The sequence below is a fragment of the Chiloscyllium punctatum genome, chromosome 1, assembly GCF_047496795.1.
Source record: "Chiloscyllium punctatum isolate Juve2018m chromosome 1, sChiPun1.3, whole genome shotgun sequence".
Classification (NCBI taxonomy): domain Eukaryota; kingdom Metazoa; phylum Chordata; class Chondrichthyes; order Orectolobiformes; family Hemiscylliidae; genus Chiloscyllium; species Chiloscyllium punctatum.
Genome location: NC_092739.1, coordinates 63,916,183 through 63,941,278, shown reverse-complemented (window position 1 = coordinate 63,941,278; position 25,096 = coordinate 63,916,183).

Sequence of the window (25,096 nt, the reverse complement as noted above, 5' to 3'; positions counted from 1 at the left end):
CCCCTCGGGGTTCTGGGGGGTGGGGATAATGACAGTGGGGTCTGTGGTGGGCGTGTCAGCAGAATGCAGGTGAGTGGCACTGGTGGGGGCGGAAGTGGTGGTGATCCTTGTAAAAGAATACCCATTTCATAGGAATGGCTATCATTCCCCCAACCAAATCAAAGGCCTGTGGCCCTGTAAGCTCAGCTATTTCCTTTAGTTGTTGAGGTGTGATATCCCACATTCCTACAGAAACAGGAAGTCTGCTTTGACATTGGCCATGTAAGCTGACATAGAAACACATCATGTAAAAGATTTAATACTACACACATTAATATTGGCAATTTTAAACCCCTTTTTGAGAGTTTATAGAATTACTTAAATTCTGTTCACTTACAGTTTTAGTCACTGCGGACTTCCTGAATCCAGCATGGCATGGTGGCTCAGTGGTTAGCACTGCTGCCTCACAGTGCCAGGGACTTGAGTTTGATTCCAGCCTTGGGTGACTATCTGTGTGGAGTTTACATATTCACCCTGTGTCTGTATGGGTTTCCTTGCACAGTCCAAAGATGTGCAGATTAGGTGAATTGGTCAAGCTAAGTTGCCCATAGTTTTCAGAGATGTGTTGGTTAGGGCACATTACTCAGAGGAAATGTAGAGTAATCGGGTAGGGTAATGGGTCTGGGAGGGTCAGTGTGGACTTGTTGGGCCAAAGGGCCTGTTTTCACACTGTAGGGATTCTAATTCCTCATTGCATAGTGAACTGTTGGACAGTTTCTGCACTGAGTAGCTGTCCTGTTCCTCCCTGGGGGATTTGCCCTGATATGGTGTCATCCGGGTGAGAATAATGCCAGGAGGATTTGATTCTGAGTGCTCCCTGGTTGAATGTAGCTGTAGTACGGTGGGTACCCCTTGATTCCTGATGGCTGGAGATTGGGCTTCACCAGGCCCCTATGGTTTGGGGGTGCTCTTTTCCTTCTCCCCTGTGGTGCTGTGCCTCATTTTTTGTAGGTGACCATCCCTCTACACGTCACTTGTTGTCAGAGGAGCTACTGGTATGTCCATCATGCAGCTGCCTCTTTCTGTTTAGCTGTGGGACCATTGGGGACTATGCATTTTCCTTGTCTAGTTGTTTCTCACTGGTATCCGCTGGTATCCATTCTCCTACCTCTTTCGTTTCATTCTCCTTCCTTGACTCAGCCTCTTCAGCTGGAGTTTGGATTCGTTGCTGTGTCTCCCACATTGGCCACTTTTTCCTCCTCTCCAACCTGTCCCTCCTTCTGGGTGCCCCTCATTTCAGTTTTCTCATTGGAGGGTAACATTCCACTGTCCTTTGAGGGTCCACAGCTTGCGTTGCCACTTCCGGCCACCTGAGTGCATATGGTGCCCTTTCCCTGCATCTTGACCAGGCCTTGTACAGGTATCCGGCTTCCTGGCACCGTTACAACTTTTGGACTCCTTGCTCCTTAGTCAAGCGTCTCTCCTGTTTGATATCCTGCAGTGGAGGATATTCTCACTAGCATCCACTTTCAGAGTCACCTTGACCGGCCGCTTGCTGGTTTCGATTCTGAACAGGTCCACCAATGTCAGTGCTGCTTCCTTTAAGCTATGTGTATCTTCCCAGGAAGTTCAGGACACCTGCTGCCATGACATAGGGGTTTGTACATATGGATTTTGGGTTGTAACAACCCATCTCCTCTGCGTGGGGAGAGCAAACAATGGTGTTACAGACAAGACCCTCACTTCCTTTCTCCTCAAATACCTTCAGGAAATGCTCACATTGCTTCAAACTCCCGAAGTTCACGTCGCTGGTGAAATCCTGCAGGCAGAAAATATCTGCTGCTTAGAACCGACAACAATTGTGGAGGACTCTCCTCATGAAGAAAGTCAGGTCAACCAGTGATCCTTCCTCCCTCTTCCTCACAGTCACCCTTACTGTATTGCTGTCCCCCTGGCCTGGGGTTTGTGGGCACTAGCAATGGCTTCAGCTCTGGTTGACTGGTCACTGAATTGGTGTTCGGCCAAAGCAAGCTTAAAGATCCACCAATTATAACTCAGCTCAACTGACAATCCTCCAATCACAATCCAGCAATGATCTCAAGGCCTTCTTATGATGAAGCTGCTCATCTTAGGCTCATCCTGGCAGAACCACCTTCTGGATCATTGCATCTCCCCTGCCAGATAAGTACAGGTAGAAATAGATTGAAGAAACTCCATGACCCCATCTGCTGTTGCCCTTTTCACACAGGTTTGTTCTCCCAGTCTGCTACACAGTGATGTTGACCTGTTGTACACACACCCATTCTCATGAATGAGTAGGTGGCAGTGCAGTTGAGGAAGTGGCAATGAGGATGGATAAGCTTAAGTTTGTTACTGGCTACAACTCTCAATCTATTAAAATTACAGCTGAGAATGAAGTTAGTCAACCAATCATACTTAGGCAGCTCATTGATTGGATCTGAATCATTCAAACCTAAATTTCTTGTTAAAAGTCACACAACACCAGATTATAGTCCAAAAGGTCTATTTGAAAAAACTAACTTTCGGAATGCTGCTCCTTCATCAGGTAGTTATGATCAGCATTCCTTAAACCTCCTCCAAGCTTCCTGACTTGAGGTGCTGATAGAAGGTTTAGAAGTGATTGGAAGAAAATGGTTTTCACCCAAGCTGGTGAGAGCCTGGAATGCACAGTCTGGAAGGGTAGATTAGATTCCCTACAGTGTGGAAACAGGCCATTTGGCCCAACAGGTCCATACTAACCCTCTGAAGAGTTATCCACTCAGACCCATTTCCCTCTGACTAATGTACCTAACACAATGAGCAATTCATTAGCATACATTGGCAGAGGGATTGAATTCAAGAATTGTGAGGTGATGTTGCAGCTATATAGGACCTTGGTAAGGCCACATTTGGAGTACTGTGTGCAGTTCTGGTCGCCTCATTTTAGGAAAGATGTGGAAGCTTTGGAGAGGGTGCAGAGGAGATTTACCAGGATGTTGCCTGGAATGGAGAATAGGTCATACGAGGATAGGTTGAGAGTGCTAGGCCTTTTCTCATTGGAACGGCGAAGGATGAGGGGTGACTTGATAGAGGTTTATAAGATGATCAGGGGAATAGAACATAGAACATAGAACATAGAAGAATACAGCGCAGTACAGGCCCTTCGGCCCTCGATGTTGCGCTGATCAAAGCCCACCTAACCTACACTAACCCACTATCCTCCATATACCTATCCAATGCCCGCTTAAATACCCATAAAGAGGGAGAGTCCACCACTGCTACTGGCAGGGCATTCCATGAACTTACGACTCGCTGAGTGAAGAACCTACCCCTAACATCAGTCCTATATCTACCCCCCCTTAATTTAAAGCTATGCCCCCTTGTAATAGCTGACTCCATACGTGGAAAAAGGTTCTCACTGTCAACCCTATCTAACCTTCTAATCATCTTGTACACCTCTATCAAGTCACCCCTAAACCTTCTTTTCTCCAATGAAAACAACCCCAAGTGCCTCAGCCTTTCCTCATAGGATCTTCCTACCATACCAGGCAACATCCTGGTAAACCTCCTCTGCACCCGTTCCAGTGCCTCTATATCCTTCCTATAGTATGGCGACCAAAACTGCACACAATATTCCAGATGCGGCCGCACCAGAGTCTTATACAACTGCAGCATGACCTCAGGACTCCGGAACTCAATTCCTCTACCAATAAAAGCCAGTACGCCATATGCCTTCTTCACTGCACTATTTACCTGGGTGGCAACTTTCAGAGATCTGTGTACATGGACACCAAGATCCCTCTGCTCTTCCACACTACCAAGTATCCGACCATTAGCCCAGTACCCCATTTTTTGTTACTCTATCTTTTTGTTAGATAGAGTAGACAGCCAGAGACTTTTCCCCGGGTACAACAGAGTGTTACAAGGGGACATAAATTTAAGGTGAAGGGTGGAAGGAAAAGGGGGGATGTCAGGGGTAGGTTCTTTACCCAGAGAGTGGTGTGGGCATGGAATGCGCCGCCTGTGGGAGTGGCAGAGTCAGAATCATTGGTGACCTTTAAGCAGCAATTGGATAGGTACATGGATAGGTGCTTAAGCTAGGACAAATGTTCAGCACAACATCGTGGGCCAAAGGGCCTGTTCTGTGCTGTATTGTTCTATGTTCTATGTTCTAATTTAGCATAGTCAATTCACCTGACCTGCACATCTTTGGACAGTGGGAGGAAATCCTCACAGACACAGGGAGAATGTGCAAACTCCACGCAGACAGTCGCCCGAGTCTGGAATCAAACTTGGGTCCCTGGTGCTGTGAGACAACACTGCAAACCATTGAGCCACCTTGCCACTCTTTGGTAGGATGAAACTTGTTGCTTTCACTGTGTAACTGTTTCAGTGAAACCTCACAACCTTTAAAATGCACTTGGTTGATCACATGAAAGGCCATAACATTCAAGGCCAGGGGAAAATGGGACTGGTGTACCTCTAGAATAAAAATCAAAAACATTGTGGATGCTGGAACTCAGATACAAAGACAAAAATTACTGGAAAAACACAGCAAGTCTGGCAGTATCCGTAGACAGAAATCAGAGTTAACAATTTGGGTCCAGTGACCCTTCCTCAGAACTAATGGTAGCTAGGAAAAGGTTGGTTTTATTGCAGAAGATAGGTTGAGGAAAGGGGTTAAGGAGTAAATGATATCCGGGTTCCTTACCCTAACCTCAACATTTAAAAGTTAAAAATCACACAACACCAAGTTATAGTCCAACACGTTTACTTGGAAGCACTAGCTCTCATGACCTGGTGTTGTGTGATTTTTTAATTTTGTCCACCCCAATCCAATACCATCACCTCCAAATTTCAGGAATTGTTATCACTGAAGTGTCCTACAGTTAAGGTAGACCATGGGGCTGTTCTTCATTAGAGCGAAGTACAGCTGGTAATGGCTTAACCTGAGGATCACCCCACCACAGGTAAGGGAAGAGGGTGATTCTTGGTAACTTTAGCTATTGCTGGAACTGAACCTCTACTATTGGCATCACTCTATACTGTAAACCAGCTGTCCAGCCAACTGAGCTAACTAACCAACAAATTGGAACTGCTTAACTGAGTTGAAGCAGTTTTTTTTGAACCAGTTTCCATTTCTCAGCCTCCCTGAACATCAATGAGAATGTGGTGAAATTGCTACTCATTCTTTACAGAATAGGTATATGAAACTCAGTTAGTTAGCTTCATCCTACACTTAATATAGCTGCCAAACTTTCTATCATTGATTCTTTTGAACTTTAGTTTATTTGTCAGACTTACTTCAATTAAATATGCAGCTGGCAAACCTTTCCCAGTCTGTCAGTACATTAAAACTGCTTTCTGTCATCTTAGTGCCGTTCAGCAACAATTAAGCATTTATTTCCCACATCTTACTTCAGGCATTCACTGGTATTTATGAAACATTTATATCTACCTCAGGGTCAGAAAGATAAATGTTCATAAAGGTAAATTATTGATTGCATGTAAAGTGTTTCTGGCAGAGTGTGTCAGGACAGAAAACAAATTCACTAATACTCAAAAAGTTTTTCTACTCAACCAGTTCAAAGATGATATTAGCCTTCTCTATATAACAATTTTGTTTGCCTGTGTAATGTTATATTATAGTCATGGAAGTTTGCATCTACATATGCTATATTATCACCAGTTCATTTCCCTTTTTTTCCCCTTCTTTTAAACCTGACAGTACATCTATTGTATGAATTGGTAGTCAGACTTACTGGAATTCAGGTGAAGTGATGTGTCATTAACAAAACCATCTATCATATTGAGAGAAGCATAAGAAGTCTGCTTTTATCAAACACACACCAGGGAACCCCTCACTTCTTAGGGGCACTAAAAAATTAAAATTTCAAATGTATCTGAATTTCTGACATGTTTCAAATGTGCCAAGATGTCTGCTAGAAGCCTGAGGTTGAAAAGTTATCCTATTATTTATTTAAAGCCAAACTGAAATACCCATCAAATGAGGATTTCTGCTTTAGTGGAAACCCACTGAGAGATGAGAGGTCCATTGGATGGGTTTTTGTTACCACTGATCTTGGAAAAATCCCTAAGATCTGGCTGTTACAGATTTAGTGTACTCCCTTTTCTTTGATTCATTCATGGAACATGGATGCTGCTGGCTGGGTCAGTATTTATTGCCCATCCCTGGCTTGTGATGATTGTTGCCAATCAAGTGGTTGGTGGATCTCTGGCCGTAACAGCGCCAAAGGGAGTGGATACCACTATTAGACTGCGCATGTTCCCATACAAAAGATGCTGATGGAGCCTAAGAAGTCAGGTAAATTTGGAAGCTATTCCATTATGGCAAAGATTCAGACTAGAGCATACGTTTAAGACAGGGAGACAGTGAGGTCAGCAGATGCTGGAGATCAGAGTTGAGAGTGTGTTGCTGGAAAAGCGCAGCAGGTCAGGCAGCTTCCGAGGAGCAGGAAAATCTTTGTTTCGGGCCTGAGCCCTTCATCAAGAATGGCTTTTCCAGCAACACACTCTCATACCTTTAAGACAGTCACTCTTTCTGTAACTGAGTCAGTACAGTCAGTCAGCTAGGTGTACACAATGCACAGTGACATCAGTAAACACATAACGAAGACTATTTGTGTAATTATAGAATGTTGCAGCCATATAAATGTTTGATATTGTTAATAAATGCAGACACATGATCCACACAAGAACTCTGCATTCTGTGGTACTTGCTTCATGGATTAACATATACATATCACAAACTGCATCTGCAGTAGCACTGGGACCAGGCTGAACTGGCCAATTTGGAGAGGTTCAGGACTGGCAGCGTTAGGAGAGTGGAAATGTGAGGAAGGTTACTTTGACTGGGACCTGCCTTACACACAAGGTGCTGAAACAGGAGGCTTCATTGGCCTTGCCCAATCTTGGTGGTCAACACCTGGCCTCCCTCATTACAGGAAAAATCTCAGCAGTAGGGAAGGAGGCCTTCACATGGCCCTTAATTGAACAATGAAGTGGCTCAATTAGCCCACCAGGGAATGGGTCACCCAACATCTCCTCTGTTATGGGTAAAAAACACACGGCTGGGGAGGCTGAAGACAAGAATTTGAAATATAGGGCCAAATTGTAGCATGCTTTTTCCCCTACCGTCATGCACCTTAGGCGTAATAACAAAGAACAAATAAAATTACAGCACAGAAACAGACCCTTCAGCACTCCAACTTATGCCGATCCAGATCCTCTATCTAAACCTGTCGCCTATTTTCCAAGGAATTGCATTCCTCTGCTCCCTGCCCATTCATGTATCTGTCTAGATACATCTTAAATGACGCTATCATGCTGCCTCTACCTCCTCCGCTGGCAATGCATTCCAGGCACCAACCAACCTCTGCGTAAAGAACTTTCTGTACATATCTCCCTTAAACATTTCCCCGTTCACAATGACCTCTAGTAATTGACTCCACCACTTTGGGATAAAGCTTCTTGCTATCCATCCTGTCTACATCTCTCATGATTTTGTAGACCTCAACCAGGTCTCCCCTCAAACTCTGTCTTTCTAATGAAAATAATCCTAATCTACTCAACCTCTCTTCATAGCTAGCACATTCCATACCAGGCAACATCCTAGTCAACCTCCTCTGCACCCTCTCCAAAGCATCCACATCCTTTTGGTAATGTAATGACCAGAATTGTATGCAGTATTCCAAATGTGGCTGAACCAAAGTCCTATACAGAAAATTGGCATATAGTTTATAAGTAAAGAAATAGCAATAAATAAAAACAAAATATTAGTTTGAACACAATTAGAATGCTGTGTATAATTGCTTCAAAAATAAGCACTAAGACGGAGGGAATATTCAGCAAGATGATGTGAATTCTTTTAAAATTTATTTTATTATAGGATGTGGCCATCAAGTGTTGACGAGATTCCAGCAGCCTGGCATAGAGGTCTTCCTTGTTGGCTTTCTGCAGCCCTGGAGAATGTGGGAACCACCTTTTTCTGAACCCACGAACCGTAAATTGAACAAGATGGACTTAGTCTTAATTTAAAAAATAAATCTTTTTTTTAATCTCTGGCTTCTGTTAATAACATGGCTCTATGGTATGGTGACTTAAATGTTTTTCACTGTTTTTTCTTGTAAAATATACAATAAGTTCTGATTCTATTCTATTCATTGGCAAGGCCAGCATTTGTTGTTGCCCTGCCTTAAAGCCTTTTGAGAAGTTGATGGTGAGTCAAGGTGCCATTAGAATGGGAATGAGGAATGCGACATTTATACAGAAAGACTGGAGATGCAAGTCTTTTTTTTCATGGAGCAGAGAAGATAAAGAGGATTTTTTTTAAAATGATGCTACAACTCGGGGAAGAGAGGTGGAATGGCTTCCCTACAATAGACAATAGGTGCAGGAGTAGGCCATTCTGCCCTTCAAGCCTGCACCACCATTCAATATGATCATGGCTGATCGTCCTTAATCGGTATCATGTTCCTGCCTTATCTCCATAACCCTTGATTCCACTATCCTTGAGAGCTCTATCCAACTCTTTCTTAAATTAATCCAGAGACTGGGCCTCCACTGCCCTCTGGGCAGAGCATTCCACACACCCACCACTCTCTGGGTGAAGAAGTTTCTCCTCATCTCTGTCCTAAATGGTCTACCCCATATTTTTAAGCTGTGTCCTCTGGTTTGGCACTCACCCATCAGCAGAAACATGTTTCCTGCCTCCAGAGTGTCCAATCCTTTAATAATCTTATATGTCTCAATCAGATCCCCTCTCAGTCTTCTAAACTCAAGGGTATACAAGCCCAGTCGCTCCAGTCTTTCAGCGTAAGGTGTCCCACCATTCCAGGAATTGACCTTGTGAACCTATGCTGCACTCCCTCAATAGCCAGAATGTCTTTCCTCAAGTTTGGAGACCAGAACTGCACACAGTACTCCAGGTGTGGTCTCACCAGGGCCCTGTACAGCTGCAGAAGAACCTCTTTGCTTCTATACTCAATCCCTCTTGTTATGAAGGCCAGCATGCGATTAGCCTTCTTCACTACCTGCTGTACCTGCATGCTTACCTTCATTGACTGGTGTACAAGAACACCCAGATCTCTTTGTACTGCCCCTTTATCTAAATTGATTCCATTTAGGTAGTAATCTGCCTTCCTGTTCTTGCCACCAAAGTGGATAACCATACATTTATCCACAGTAAACTGCATCTGCCATGCATCTGACCATTCACCTAACCTGTCCAGGTCATCCTGTAATCTCCTAACATCCTCATCACATTTCACCGTGCCACCCAGCTTAGTATCATCAGCAAATTTGCTAATGTTATAACTAATATCATCTTCTATCTCATTAACATATATTGTAAAAAGCTGCGGTCCCAGCACTGATCCCTGCTGTATCCCACTGGCCACTGCCTGCCATTCCAAAATGGAGCCCTTTATCACTACTCTTTGATTCCTATCAGCCAACCAACTTTCAATCCAAGTTAGTACTTTGCCCCCAATACTATGCGCCCTAATTTTGCTGAAAATGTGTTGCTGGAAAAGCGCAGCAGATCAGGCAGCATCCAAGGAACAGGAGAATCGACATTTCGGGCATCAGCCCTTCTTCAGGAATGCCCTAATTTTGCTCACTAACCTCCTATGTGGGACTTTATCAAAGGCTTTCTGAAAGTCCAGGTACACTACATCTACTGGATCTCCCTCATCCATCTTCAGAGTTACATCCTCAAAAAATTCCAGAAGATTAGTCAAGCATGATTTCCCAGTCATAAATCCATGCTGACTCTGACCTATCCTGTTACTACTATCCAGATGTGATGTAATTTCATCCTTTATAATAGACTCTGGCATCTTTCCCACCACTGAGGTCAGACTAACTGGTCTATAATTTCCTGCTTTCTCTCTCCCACCTTTCTTAAAAAGTGGAACAACATTAGCCACCCTCCAATCAGCAGGAACTGATCCCAAATCTATCAAACTCTGGAAAATAATCACCAATGCATCCACAATTTCTCGAGCCACCTCCTTCAGCACCCTGGGATGTAGACCATCAGACCCCAGGGATTTATCAACCTTCAGACCTACCAGTCTCTCCAACACCAATTCCTGGCAAATATAAATTCCCTTAAGTGTAGGTCCTTCAGCCACTGTTACCTCAGGGAGATTGCTTGTGTCTTCCCAAGTGAACACAGATCTGAAGTAACAATTCAATTAGATTAGATTAGATTACTTACAGTGTGGAAACAGGCCCTTCTGCTAATTCTTCTGCCAGTTCTTTGTTCCCCATAATATAGTCCCCTGTTTCTGTCTTCAAGGGACCAATTTTAGTCTTAACCATTTTTTTGCCTTTCACTTACCTAAAAAAGCTTTTACTATCCTCCTTTATATTTTTTCTGGAAAAGCGCAGCAGGTCAGGCAGCATCCAAGGAGCAGGAGAATCGATGTTTCGGGCATGAGCCCTTCTTCAGGTAGCAGGAAGCATTCCTGAAGAAGGGCTCACGCCCGAAACGTTGATTCTCCTGCTCCTTGGATGCTGCCTGACCTGCTGTGCTTTTGCAGCAACACATTTTCAGCTTTGATCTCCAGCATCTGCAGTCCTCACTTTCTCCCTTATATTTTTGGCCAGTTTACCTTCATACCTCATTTATTTCTCTGCATATTTCCTTCTTACTAATCCTCTTTTGTTCTTTAAAAGCTTCCCAGTCCTCCATTTTCCTACTTATCTTTGCTATGTTATACTTTTTCTCTTTTAACTTTATATTTTTCTTAACTTCCCTCGTCAGCCATGGCATCCCATGCCTCCTCCTGGGATCTTTCTTCCTTTTTGGAATGAACTGATCCTGCATCTTCTGCATTATACACAGAAATATCCGCCATTGTTCCTCCACTGTCATCCCTGCTAAGGTATTGCACCATTGAACTTTGGCCAGCTCCTCCCTCATAGCTCCATAGTTCCCTTTATTCAACAGAAATAATGTCACTTCCGATTGTACCCTCTCCGTCTCAAATTGCAGATTGAAGCTTATTGTATTATGGTCACTACTTCCCAATGGCTCCTTCACTTCGATGTCCCTGATCAATTCTGGTTCATTGCACAATACCAGATCCAGAATTGCCTTCTCCCTGGTGGGCTCCAGCACCAGCTGTTCTAAGAATCCATCTCAGAGGCACTCCACAAAGTCTCTTTCTTGAGGTCCATTACCATCCTGATTCTCCCAGTCTACCTGCATGTTGAAATCCCCCATAAAAACTGCAGTAACATCTTTGCGACAGGCCAATTTCAACTCCTGATTCAACTTACATCCGACATCCAGACTATTGTTTGGGGGCCTGTAGATAATTCCCAAGAGTGTCTTTTTACTCTTAGAATTTCTCAGCTCTATCCACACTGACTCTACATCCCCTGATTCTAGGTCCCCCCCTGCGCAAGGGACTGAATATCATCCCTTACCACCATGGCCACCCCACCCCCTCTGCCCGTCAGTCTGTCCTTACAATAGCACGTGTAGCCTTGAATATTCATTTCCCAGGCCCTGTCCACTTGAAGCCACGTCTCAGTTATCCCCACAATATCGTATCTGCCAATCTCCAAAAGAGCCTCAAGCTCATCCATCTTATTTCTAATGCTTCGTGCATTCATGTATAGTATTTTTAATTTGTTACTGCCCTCACCCTTCCCATCAACTCCTATTTCACTCAACCTTACAGCATGATCTCTTTTTGAGTTTTCTGCATCATTGCTACAGTTGTCTTTCTTGACTTCCCTTGTTCTAACTTTCCCTTCAATTTCCTTCTTAAACATCCAGTTTGTCCCCTCCCACCCGCTACTGAGTTTAAACGTAGCTGTGTTGCAGTAGCAAACCTGCCTGCCAGAATGCTGGTCCCTAACCTATTAAGCTGCAAACCATCTCTCTTATATAATTTATGCTTACCAAAAAACATACCCCAGTGATCCAAGAACTTAAATCTTTGCTTCCTGCACCAGTTCCCCAGCCACACATACAAGTCCATTATCTCCCTGTTCCTGGCCTCACCAGCCCAAGGAACTGGAAGCAAACCGGAGATAACCACCTTGGACGTCCTATTTTTTAGCTTTCTTCCTAGTTCTCCAAAGTCCCGCTGTAGTATGTTCTTCCTCTTCTTCCTGACATCATTTGTGCCAACATGTACCACCACCTCTGGCTCTTCACCTTCGTCCTTGAGGATGTCCTGCACTCTGTCTGTGATGTCTTTAACCCTGGCACCAGGAAGGCAACACACCATCCTTAAGTCCCACCTGCTGCCACAAAAACCCCGGTCAGTTCCTCTCACTATGGAGTCCCCTATTACCACGGCTCTGTGCGATGTCCGACTCTTCCGCTCTGCCTCCACGCCAACTTTTGATTGACAGACCTAGCCACCTCGCGGACTGGCAGTGTTAGCTGCCTCTACTGTTTCCAAAAGATTCAACTTGTTCCTGACAGGTACTTCCCCCGGGGTCTCTTGCACCTGTCTCCTCTCTGCCTTCCTCATCGTCTGCTCCCTTCTGCTCTTCCTTCTTGTTTAATTCTATTTAAAAGCTGAATTCACCAGTAGTAGACTGTGACAGCATACGTTGTAGTTATAAAGAATGAACCCGGCAGGTTTTCTTGAATTTTTAACAAAGAACATGATCAGAACCATTCTCTTGAAACAAGCTGGGCAAAAACATTAAAAGGTTCATATAGGTTACAAATACATATTTCTGAAGAAGGGCTGATGCCCAAAACGTCGATTCTCCTGTTCCTTGGATGCTCCCTGACCTGCTGCGCTGGTCCTAACTGACCATAGGACTGTTCTCTCTCACCAGAGACAGATGACTGATGGTGATTTAATCTGAGGGTCACCATGCCTTATGCGAGGGGAAAGACTGAGAAGGGGAGTCCTTCATTGTAACCTCAGCCAGTGCAGGAAAGTGTTGATTCATAGTTTAAAGCTGGTAGTCTAGCCCAACTGCAGAATTCACAAAGTCTTGGTTTTCCAATGACATGATGCTTCAATGTACAGTTGCAATGGCCATCATATTTTGGAGACTTTACTGTAGAAATTTAGAGTCAAGAACGTGGCGCTGGAAAAGCATAGCAGGTTAGGTAACATCCGAGGAGCAGGAAAATTGACGTTTCGGCCAAAAAGCCCTTCATCAGGAATTTAGAAATTGTTTACAGGGTTGTGGACACAAATCAAGATTCATCAAAGCTGAGCTGTTATGTTGAAGAGACTCAGATTTGGGCATCTATGAGGTGCTGTGAGCAATTGGTTACTGCAGCAGAATTGTATTCAACTACAACATCTAACCTAATTGCCTGCATGCCACCACCCCCACCCACCCCCCACACTCCCGCCCAATCTATCCATACCATGAAACTGGGTTATCAATGCATGTTCAATGAAGAGCACAGTAGGACATGCTAGGAGCAACAATAGGTGTACCCAAAAATGAACTGTCAACCTGTCAACAATACTACTTGCATCCCAAACAGCAGAAGCAGTATGCAGTAATTGATCCTACAAAAAAATGCATCAGATTTGAGATCCAGTCTTGGCACATCCAATCATGAATGGTGGTGGTTAATTAGACAACTTGCTGGAGAGGGATGGTCCATAAATATTCCACCTATAATAAGGGGGAGTGGGCTCAGGATTTCAATATAAAAGACAATGGTGACATTTACATTTATCATCAGTCAGGTATGCCATGCAGATGATCCATCTCATTCTCCTTTAAAGATTCCCAGCATCACAAGTGCTAGTCTTCAGCCAATTCAATTCACTCACAAGAGCTATAACGAAAGATGAAGACACTCAAAACTGTCTTAGTACTGAAGACTCATGCTTGAAAATTAGCTCTTCCCCGAAAAAGACTGTTCCAGTATAACTTCACACTGGCCATCTCCCTGATATTATGAAAATGTGCGCAAATGTATCCTGCTCATGGACAAATGTAATCAAACTTATTACAATTAAGCAATGTAAGTATGGGTAAGTTGAGGAATTGTCTGTTCTTTTCCTGCTTCTCATTTTTATATTTCAACATGTTTGTGTGACCTCTTCCAGTGTTGTACACTCCTACTCCATGCTTAACAGCAAAATATTGTACATTTAATTAAATTTTGATATGCTGCACCTTGATATATCAAATACAGCAGTATACTAAAGCTTTACATAGTTCTTGGTACCAGCAGGAAACTCAGTTCAACTTTACTTTGATATATCACAAACTTGTTCCATCGTTTTTGATCATTTCACTCAGCTGCGCTGCTCAACTCTTGGATTGAATCCACTTTTCTGAATTCCTCATGTCAGTCTCTGCTATCTCAGATGTTTGCATTTCCAACTCATATCATACCCTATTGTGTGTGATTCATCTGATTTACAGGTTACAGTTTATGACATTACGATGATATAGACTCGTGCTTTATCCTGAGCATTAGTGTATTTCACTTTTCTCTAAAGACAGACAGAGAAAACAAAGTCAGGTCCTCATCTTTAAGTTGTCTTATTTGACAGCATGTGACTACCAAGTTATGATTGGATTCAGTTATTTCAATCAGTAGAATTTGTCTTTGTTTAATAATACATAATAATGAGCGTGCTCTGATTGCCTGCATCTGGGCCTTTTCGTTTGACAGAATGATAAATCATTGTGCAGCTTGTGAAGGTTGAAAGGCATCTTGAAGAATAAGTGTGGATTTGAATTTTTTATTGATTGTGCTGTTCCTGCTGGTGTTTCACTGACCTTTTACTGATACACTCACAGCAGATTGGCCTTCAAATTGGTGATGTTCTGGGAATGATCCTCATGTCAGAGGCCCAAGGCCAAAATTGGATCCCAGATCTCACTAGAAGATAGCTTGGGAGCTACAGCACCAGTTGGGCATCTCACCGATTCTGCATCACAATTTGTTCTCATGCTAGCTCCTTATTGTGGAACCTGTCTCATCTTCCAACCCTGACCTGGCTCATCGCAGCTGCTGTTGCCTTTTAAAAGCATTTCCTTTACTGTCATTGCCACTCCAAAATTCCAAATAGGCTTCACTCACAGTGCCCACATAATACATCCTCTGCTGCTTACGCAAGTATATCAAAGGAATCTAAAACACAGAGAATGTTATAGAAACTCAAAAGGTCTGGCAACTCTTGTGTAGAGACATTTGATGTTTTGAGATTAGTCTGACTCTTCTTCAGGACTGCATGTAATGACATGATGCCAAAGAATTAAAGAATAATAGTTAAAGAATTCTTGCCTTATGATCTTTGGACATCTGTATGTTCAAATCTCACTTTTCATTTTTTGGTGTGGTTGGCAGGACTGCAAAACACAGGCATCAGATTATGGTGGATAAGGTTGAAAGTCACCTGGTTGAGATTGAGCAGAGGGTAGGAGGAGTTCAAACTGGCAATGTCCACGAGTGAAGCTGAAGCTGCACGACAATCATTGGAGGATCAGGCGTTGGTGAAGGAAATTGGACTTTTAGGTCAAAACCAAATAATGTTCTGCAAATGTATTCCCCTGACACTGTGAAGGAAGGAAATGGTACTCCCAGTCAGATATTCTACTTGGTGATACGTAGGAAACTGGAAGTATTTGAGCCAAGACCAGAAACTCCAATGATCTGGCATTTGAAGGCTGCATTGAGGACAAATTGCTTGTTTTGGAACTCAGGGGCCTCAATGTGAGTGAGCAGAGGGCATTCATGATGGAACATTGGGAAATCCGGGAAGGGCTACAGATTTTCGAAGAAGTCCTCGGCAGATCTTTGAGATGCCTCAATGCCAGTGGAATACAGAATTCCTGCTTCATGATCTTTAGGCTGTTTGTGTGTTGAAATCATATGTTACATTTTAAAAAAAAACTGATTGAACTATGTTTGAAAATGGAAGGATATTCTGCTAAAAATGTAAATGTGCAAGAATGTATAATGTAGACGTTGGCCAATACTGTGTTAGAATTTGAGAGTAATAGTCATTTCCTGTCTCGATGCATTACGCCTTTGAGTTGGCCAGGAGACATTCAGTCACGCAGATAACCTGAAAGACTGGAGTTGGTCACTCTTATTTTTGCAAACTGGGTCATTATTTTCTTAAAGGCCAAGAATTTCCAGGATCAATCACGTGCTCACAGCCTAGACAGCATGAAGTTGAACATCCAGGCTTGGTTCCAATTTAATATCATCTTGTGAATAAATATTGAGCTGTAGAGCACTTTTACACACAATCCAGTATAATAATTAATGTAATAGAACTCATTGTTGCAAACTAAATTCCTGTGTAAATATGAGTGAAGTTACAGCTGCTGGACAATCGTAGAGGAAACTTGCTAACATCCAAAGTTCCACACACACTGTATGTGGCTTCTACTTCCAGAAGGAACTACTCCTGATGGATCTTGGAAGAGTGTGCAGCAGCAAGAAAACCTATGAGGAATGTTGCTCCTGGGAGAGTTTGGTGATACATGTCTTGGTATTCTGTTAAACTTAATTGAATCTGTCCTTTTATATTGATTTCATGAGCAAGATCATATTATTTCATCCCTTTTCCTTTTATCCAAGGGAATACCATTGCCTGAAACTTCCTATCCAAATAATTCATCACCTTGACTTGGATCTATATGGTAGTTCCTTCAGTGTCACTGGGTCAACATTCTACTCCCTCCTAACAGCATGTGGCTCTACCTCCACCAGTTCAAGATGGCAGCATGTCACAACCTTCTCAAGGGTAAGTAGGAGAGGACAATTGATGCTGGCCCAGTCTGCAATGCTCACATCCTATGAATGAGTAAGCAACCACTATTAATGAAACTCTCTAATTGCCACCTCCTTCTAAATTCTAAAACTTCCATGAATCCATGACGAGCTCCACTGATAACTCAAACTTTTCACTCAGCTTCAGTTAACAAATGTACTGTTTTAATCACACTGACTGATCACTCTCTCATCCATTGTGGAAGAGCTAAAATTTCTGCTCCGCCTTACGCCGTTACGAAATTACTTCAAGATCTTCATTTCCAACTCATCCAAATGCTCCACCCTTCCTGAAAGATTTCTCCTGCCCAGAAGTCTGGCTCCACTCCAAATGCATTCTCTATGTACTCTTCAACTGTATTCCTTGATTTAGGTTGGCATCCATTGCTTCAATAGTCATTTGTCATCCTATGGAACAAAAGCTACCACATGATGGGATAATAGTCACTAATAGAAAGCCAATTTGTGGTTAAAATACATAAATCTTATGAAATCAAAAAATGTTTTTAAATTAAGAAAACCAAATGCAGGCAAAAGTCAGGGCTCTGCAAGCATATAGACCACATTCCCACAAAACTAAAATACTAGGAATAAATATGCAATCGGGTTATAATTTTATTTTAATTGCAGTTCCAATTTTAATGGAAGTTGGACAAGGACAAGTGACTACCTGTAAATTCATTTTCAAGAAATGAGCCCATCACTGAAACGTTTAAAAGCTGTGTTGACAAAGCTGAGATACAGGGGAAGTAAAGAATATGAGAAGGGTACAAGATATGCAGAAGTACAAACAGAATATTGCATTTGAGGCTTGAAAGGAATCGAGGTCATAACCGTGTCAATAAAATAAAGGCAAGAACTTCTGTGACTAATGGAAATCAGTTGGAGATTGGATGTGAAATAGCAATGACCTTTCTGATCATAAGGCTTTTCACGTATGTTCTTCAGAATTATGAGAAATTAAAAGATGACAATGAACTAAAAATGCTGGGATTCTGAAATAGAAACACAATATGCTGCAAAAGTACAGCAGGGCAGATAGCAACAGTGAAGTAAACTTGCAGTTACAGAGAGGGGGATGGAGGAGAAATAATTGGTTAAATGCATATGAAAGATTTAAAAATTTGAAATGATCTCAGTTTGGGATATTGTGGCATGAGTTTCTCAGGGGAATGTCTTAAGCCCAACCATCTTCAGCTGCTTCATCAATGACATTTCTATTTTTCTCAGATCAGAGTAGGACGTGTTTGCTGTTGATAGCACAATGCTCAGCATCATTTTTGACTTCCTCTGCTGAAGTAATCCATGTGCAAATCTGGAAAGAACTTGGAAACACACAGGAAAGGTGACATGTGACATTCATGTCACATAAGTGCCAGGCTTCTTTTCAACAAGAGAGGATTCCATTCTTATGTGGCTTGACATTCAATTCCATGTTCTTTTAGTATCGTTTGGTCAAGACCTGGAACTCCCTCCCTAACAACATTTACCAAGACCACATAGACTGCAGTGGTTCAAGAAGGCAGTTCTCTGGCAGCTTAGAGTCAACCTTCTCAGGAGCAATGAGGGATGGGTAATGACTGTTGGTCCAATCAGCAATTCCCATACCCCATGAATAAATAAAGAAACAATGATAGACATTTTCAAATTCACGAGGGTCTGGGCAGAGTGGAAAAGGAGAAGATGTTTCCACTCATAAAAGTGCTGAAAATCATAAAGTTCAGTTTTGAAACATATTCACTTAGCAAGTAGTTACAGTAGGTCCTGCACTTCCTGGAAACAAGGTGGATGCAGATTCAATGAAGGCACTCAAGAGGGCATTGGATGATTATTTAAATAGAAACAATGAACAGCGTTACAGGGAAAAGACAGGAGAATACAACTAGTTGAAAATGCTCAGAGATGATGAGCCTTCTGCATTGTAACACTTTGGTGATCCTGTGAAATGCACTCACCTTTCTCATTTCTCTAACCAAAGGATGCAGTATCATAACAAAACGCTATTAGAAGATGTGAAAGAAATATACACGCCACCATACAAGTTGGATCGGTGTAAATTATTGGGCGGCATGGTGGCTCAGTGGTTAGCACAGTTGCCTCACAGTGCCAGGAACCCGGGCTTGATCCCTGGCTTGGGCAACTGTATGTGTGGAACAAAGGAAATTTAAGGCCCAGGAACTGCCCCTTCACACCTCCAAGCCTGAACTGATCCAAATCCACTGTCTAAACCTGTCACCTAATTCCTAAGCATCTGTATCTCTCTTCTCCCCACCTACTCATGCATCTGCCAAGACGCATCTTAAATGAATCCACTGTGCCTGCCTCTATTACCTCTGCTGGCAATGTGTTCCAGGCACCTACCACCCTCTGCATAAAGTACTTGCCACGTGTATCTCCCTTAAACTTTTCACCTCTCACCTTGAAAGCATGACCTCTCATCATTGAATCCATCACCCTGGGAAAAAGCTTATCTCTATCTATCCTGTCTATACCCTTCATGATTTTGTAGACCTCAGTCAGGTCTCCCCTCAATCTCCTTTTTTCTAATGAAAACAATCCTAACCTACTCAACCTATCTTCATAGCCAGCACCTTCCACACCAGACAACGTCCTTGTAAACCTTCTCTGCACCCTCTTCAAAGTGTCCACATCCTTTGGTAATGTGGCGACCAGAACTGTACACAGTGTTCTAAATGCGGCCGAACCAACGTACAATTTCAACATGCCAGCTCTTATACTCCAGACCCCATCCGATGAAGGCAAACATACTATATGCCTTCTTGACCACTCTATCCTCCTGTGCAGCAACCTTCAGGGTACAATGGACCTGAACTTCCAGATCTCTCTGCTCATCAACTTTTCCCAAGGCTCTTCCGTTTACTGTATAATTCACTCTAGAATTAGACTTCCCAAACTGCATCACCTCATATTTGCCTGGATTGAACTCCATCTGCCACTTCTCTGTCCAACTCTCCAATCTATCTATATTCTCCTGTATTCTTTGACAGTCCCCTATGCTTTCTTCTACTCCACTAATCTTCGTGTCATCTGCAAACTTGCTGATCATACCAACAGTGCCCTCTTCCAGATCATTTATGTATATTACAAATAACAGTGGCCCCAGCACTGATCCCTGTGGAACACCACTGGTCACCTTTCTCCATTTCAAGAAATTCCCTTGAACTACTACTCTCTGCCTCCTGTTGCTCAACCAGTTCTTTATCCACCTAGCTAGAACACCCTGCACACCATGTGACTTCACTTTCTCTATTAGTTTACCATGGAGAACCTTATCAACTACCTTACTAAAGTCCATGTATATGACATCTGCAGCCCTTCCTTCATTTATCAACTTGGTCATTTCCTCAAAGAACTCTATTAAGTTGGTAAGGCACGATCTCCTCTGCACAAAACCATGTTGCCCATCACTGCTAAGCCCATTCTTTTCCAAATATAAATAGATATTATCCCTCAGTAATTTCTCCAGCAACTTTTCTACCACCGATGCCAGTCTCACTGGTCTGTAGTTACCTAGAATATCCCTACTACTCTTCTTGTACAGGGGAACAACATTAGCAACTCTCCAGCCCTCCAGCACTTTACCTGTATTTAAGGATGCCACAAAGATATCTGTCAGGCCCCCAGCTATTTCCTCTCTCACCTCCCTCAGCAAACTGGGACAGATCACATCCAGTCTTGGGGATTTGTCCACCTTTAATACCCTTTAGCCTACCCAACACATCTTCCCTACTTATGTCAACATGATCCAGAGTAATCAAACTTCTGTCTCTAATCTCAACATTCATCATGTCCCTCTCCTCAGTAAGCAGTGATGCAAAGTAATCATTCAGAATCTCGCCCATTCTCTCAGGTTCGACACACAGCCTGCCTTCCTTATCCTTGAGTGGACCAATCTTTTCTCTAGTTACCCGCTTACTTCTTATATAAGAATAAAAGGCTTTGGAATTCTCCTTAATTCTAAAGCTATTTCATGACCCCTTTTAGCCCGCTTGATTCCTTGTTTAAGACTGGTCCTACTCTCCCAATATTCCTCTAGGGCCCATTCTGCTCTTAGCTGCCTGGACCTTATGTACGCTTCGCTTTTCCTCTTTGCTAATCGTACGATTTCTCCAGTCATCCATGGTTCACAAATCTTGCCCTTCCTATCCTTTGCCTTCAACAGGACATGCCTATCCTGCACTACCTTTAACCTATCTTTGAAAGCCTCCCACATCTCAAATGTGGACTTCCCTTCAAATAGCTATGTCCAATCTATATTTTCCAGCTCCTGTCTAATTTTGATATAATTGACCTTGGCCCAGTTTAGTACTCTTCCCTTAGGACCATTGTCACCTTTATCTATGAGTATTCTAAAACTTACAGAATTGTGGTCACTGTTCCTAAAGAAATCCCCCACTGCAACTTTTACTACCTGGCCTGGCTCATTCCCCAAAACCAGGTTCAATATGGGCCCTTCCTTCATCAGACTATTGACATACTGCTCTAGGAAACTCTCCTTGACATTTCTTACAAATTCTGCCCCTCCCAGACCTCTGACACTAAGTATATCCCAGTCAATGTTGGGAAAATTAAAATCTCCCATCACCAACACCCTGTTGCCTCTACATCTTTCCATAATCTGTTTACCTGTTTGGTCTTCAAAAGCTGTTGGGAGGCCTGTAGTACAGACCCAACAATGTAACTGCACCCTTCTTATTTCTCAGCTCCACCCATAATGCCTCACTACTCAAGCCCTCCATTGTGTCCTCCTTTAGCACAGGCATGATATCACCCTAGACCACCAATGCAACTCCTCTCCCCCTTTTACTTCCCTCTCTGTCCTGTCTGAAGCGTCTATATCCGGGAAAATTTAGTTGCCAATCATGCCCTTCCTTCAACCAAGTCTCTATGATTGCAATAATGTCATACTCCCAAGCACCAATCCAAGCCCTAAATTTATCTGCCTTACCCAGTATACTCATTGCATTAAAGTATATGCACTTCAGGCCACCAGTTCTTTTGCATTCATCTGCTCTCTGTCTACTCTTCCCCTTATTAATGCTAACTTCATGATTCTTACAGTTTTCAGTCTCCATCTTGCTGTCTACTTGTCTTCTCTTCTGGTTTCCAGCCCCCTGCCACATTAGTTTAAAACCTCCCCAACAGCAGGAGCAAAAATTCCCCCGAGGACATTAGTTCCAGTCTGGTTCAGATGTAGACCATCCAAGTTCTAATAGTCCCACCTTCCCCACAACCGGTCCCAATGTCCAACAAATCTGAACCCCCTCCTCCTACACCATCCCTCAAGCCATGTGTTCATCCTGCCTATTCTTTCATTTCAACACTGGCTAGCATATGGCACTGGTAGTAATCCCGAGATCACTACCATTAAGGTCCACTTTTTAAATTCTCTCCGAGCTCCCTGAAATCTGCTTTCAGCACCTCATCTCATTTTTTACTTCTATCGCTGGTGCCTATATGCACCAAGGCAACTGGCTGTTCACACTCCTCTTCCAGAATGCTCTGCAGCCAATCTGTGACATCCCTGACTCAAGCACCTGGGAGGCAACATACCATCCAGGAGTCCCAGTTTCGGCCACAGAGCCACCTATCTACTCCCCTTACAATAGAATCCCCTGTGACTATGGTTCTACGAGTCTTTTTCCCACCCTTCTGACCAGCAGTGCCCACCACAGTGCTATGATCTTAACAACTGCTGCCCTCTTCTGGTGACCCATCTCCCCCAACAGTATTCAAAATGGTATACCTGTTTTGGAGGGAGATGGGCAGAAGGGACACCTGCACTACTTTCCTACTCTTTTTCTGCCTTTTGGTCATCCTTTCAGTGTCTCCCTCAGCAATCCTTACATTTTGGACTTTGCACATTCTCCCTGTGTCTGCGTGGGTTTCCTCAGGTTGGTCCAGTTTTGTTCCGCAATCCAAAGATGGTCAGGTCAGGTGAATTGGCCATGCTAAATTGTCCATCGTGTTGGGTGCATTAATCAGGGGTAAATGTAGGGTAGGGGAATGGGTGTGGGTGGGTTGGTATTTGGAGAGTCGGTGTGGACTTATTGGGCCGAAGGGCCTGTTTCCATACTGTAGGGAATCTAATCTAATCAAACCATTCTACCCCTTGTGCCTGCTCCACTGTTTCTTGGCTGATTGTAAACTCAACTTCCCATTCTCGCCAAGTCTTAAAATCCTTCAAAAGAATCTCTAGCTCTGACTTAGAAGTATTCAAGACTCTACTCCTCGTGGCTTTTCATTATGGAACTGGTCCTGCCTTTTATATTGAACAATAAGAGATGTTCAGATGCACTATATTTTCATAAATCTCAGAGAAGTAAGAAATTGATCCAGGCAAATATCTATATAATACTGTAGAAATTTGAAGATGGACTCTAATTGCAAGGACTGGTGTAATAGGGGAAGGTTGTGCCAGGGCACAAGAACTGAAGTCTGCTATGCTTGATTCCAGGATTGGGCTCAGGGAATGCATGTTCCAAAACCATAACTTGACTATTTTGAGATGTTGCCCCAAGGAGTTGGCAGTGACTCCATGTAGCATGAAGCTGTTAAAGTCCCTTAGGAGGACAGCAGTTCTTCTCCTGTTCATACTTCTACAGTGCTCTTGTTATTGTCTGTTAGCTAACCAGCTTCGAAGTTTGTCAAGATGGCCCAGAGCTGCTCAAGGTTAGCTCCCTCAATAAAAGATAGAAGGAAAAGCCAGGAAAACTTGTAAATGATATACTGGTCCAATGTGCTGTATATACCTCAAACTGGAGTTCTGGTACAACCAGTATGTTCATTTTCATGTATGACTAGATTTGTATTGGTCTTTCCCTCTCAGAATTTAATAACCTTTCACCAGACAATGGGCAAAAGTGAGGACTGCAGACACTGGAAATCAGAGTCTAGATTAGAGTGGTGCTGGAAAAGCACAGCAGGTCAGGCAGCATCTGAGGAGCAGGAAAATCGACGTTTCAGGCAAAAGCCCTTCATCAGGAATGTCTGACCTGCTGTGCTTTTCCAGCACCACTCTAATCTAGACTCTTTCACCAGACAATGTCATCTGGATAGTCACTGGGTAGCAGTGCCTAGGAGTACCTTTTCTAAATCTGTGGATTAGTCACATCCTCCCTCAAGATGAGGCTGAATCAGTGTTTTATAAAAGTTCATCACAACTGCCTTGTTTTTGTATTTGATACACATGTAAAATCGAGAATTCTGTATGCCTTTTATCAACACTTTCCCAACCTGCTTTGCTACCTTCAATGACATGCACCAATAACTCCTAGGTGGTGGATGTGGGTACAATTACAATATTTAAAAAGACATTTAGATGGCTACATGAATAGAGAAGATTTGGAGGGATATGGACCTGGAGCAAGCAGGTGGGGCTAGTTTACTTTGGGATAATGGTCGGCACAGATTGGTCAGACTGAAGGGTCTATTTCCATGCTGTATGACTCTACCTCTGTGTTGCTGCATTTTTTTTAGAACTACATCCCTTACTTTATACTGCCATTCCTTGTTCTTCCTACCAAAATAATTATTTCATACTTCTTTGCATTAAGTTTAATCTGCCATTCTTTTGCCCATTTGTTTAACTGGTCTGTGGTTCTTGTATTGTATTAACCTCTTCACAATACTTCAAAGTTTAGTGTCATCTGCAAATTGAAATTGTGCCTTCAACACTAGATGCAATGTTTGTTTGTTTGATTTATTGTTGTCGTGTACTGAAGTACAGCAAAAAGTGTTGCTTTGTGTGCTACACAGGCAGATCGTACCATTCAAATTGCTTCAGGGTAGCAGAACAGAGCGCAGAATACAGTGTTACAGCTGCAGAGAAGGTGGAGAGAGAGCGAGAGAGAGAGAGAGAGAGAGAAAGAGAGAGAGAGAGCGATCTAAATTAATATTGGAGAGGTCCACTCAAAAATCTGACAACAGTGGGGAAGAACCTGTTTTCGAATGTTTTCATGTATGTATTCAAATTTTTATATTTTTATGCCTGACAGAAGAGAGTGGAAGACAATATAACTGGGATGGGAGGGCCCTTTGGTTATATTGGTTGCTTTCCCAAGGCAGCAGCGAGTATAGATGGAGTCAATGGATGGAAGGCTGGTTTGTGTGATGGACTGGGCTGCTTCTTGTGGTTTTTGGAAGTCATTGATATAGATCAACAAAAGTAGAGTCCTTATACCAACACTTGGATAATTCCACTGCACACCTTCTTCCATTACAGAAAACAACTATTTACCATGATTCTGTTTCATGATGCTCATCCAAATTTCTCTCAATGTTACCTCTGTCCCCTTTATGCAATGAGTTTTAAATTTGTTGACAAAC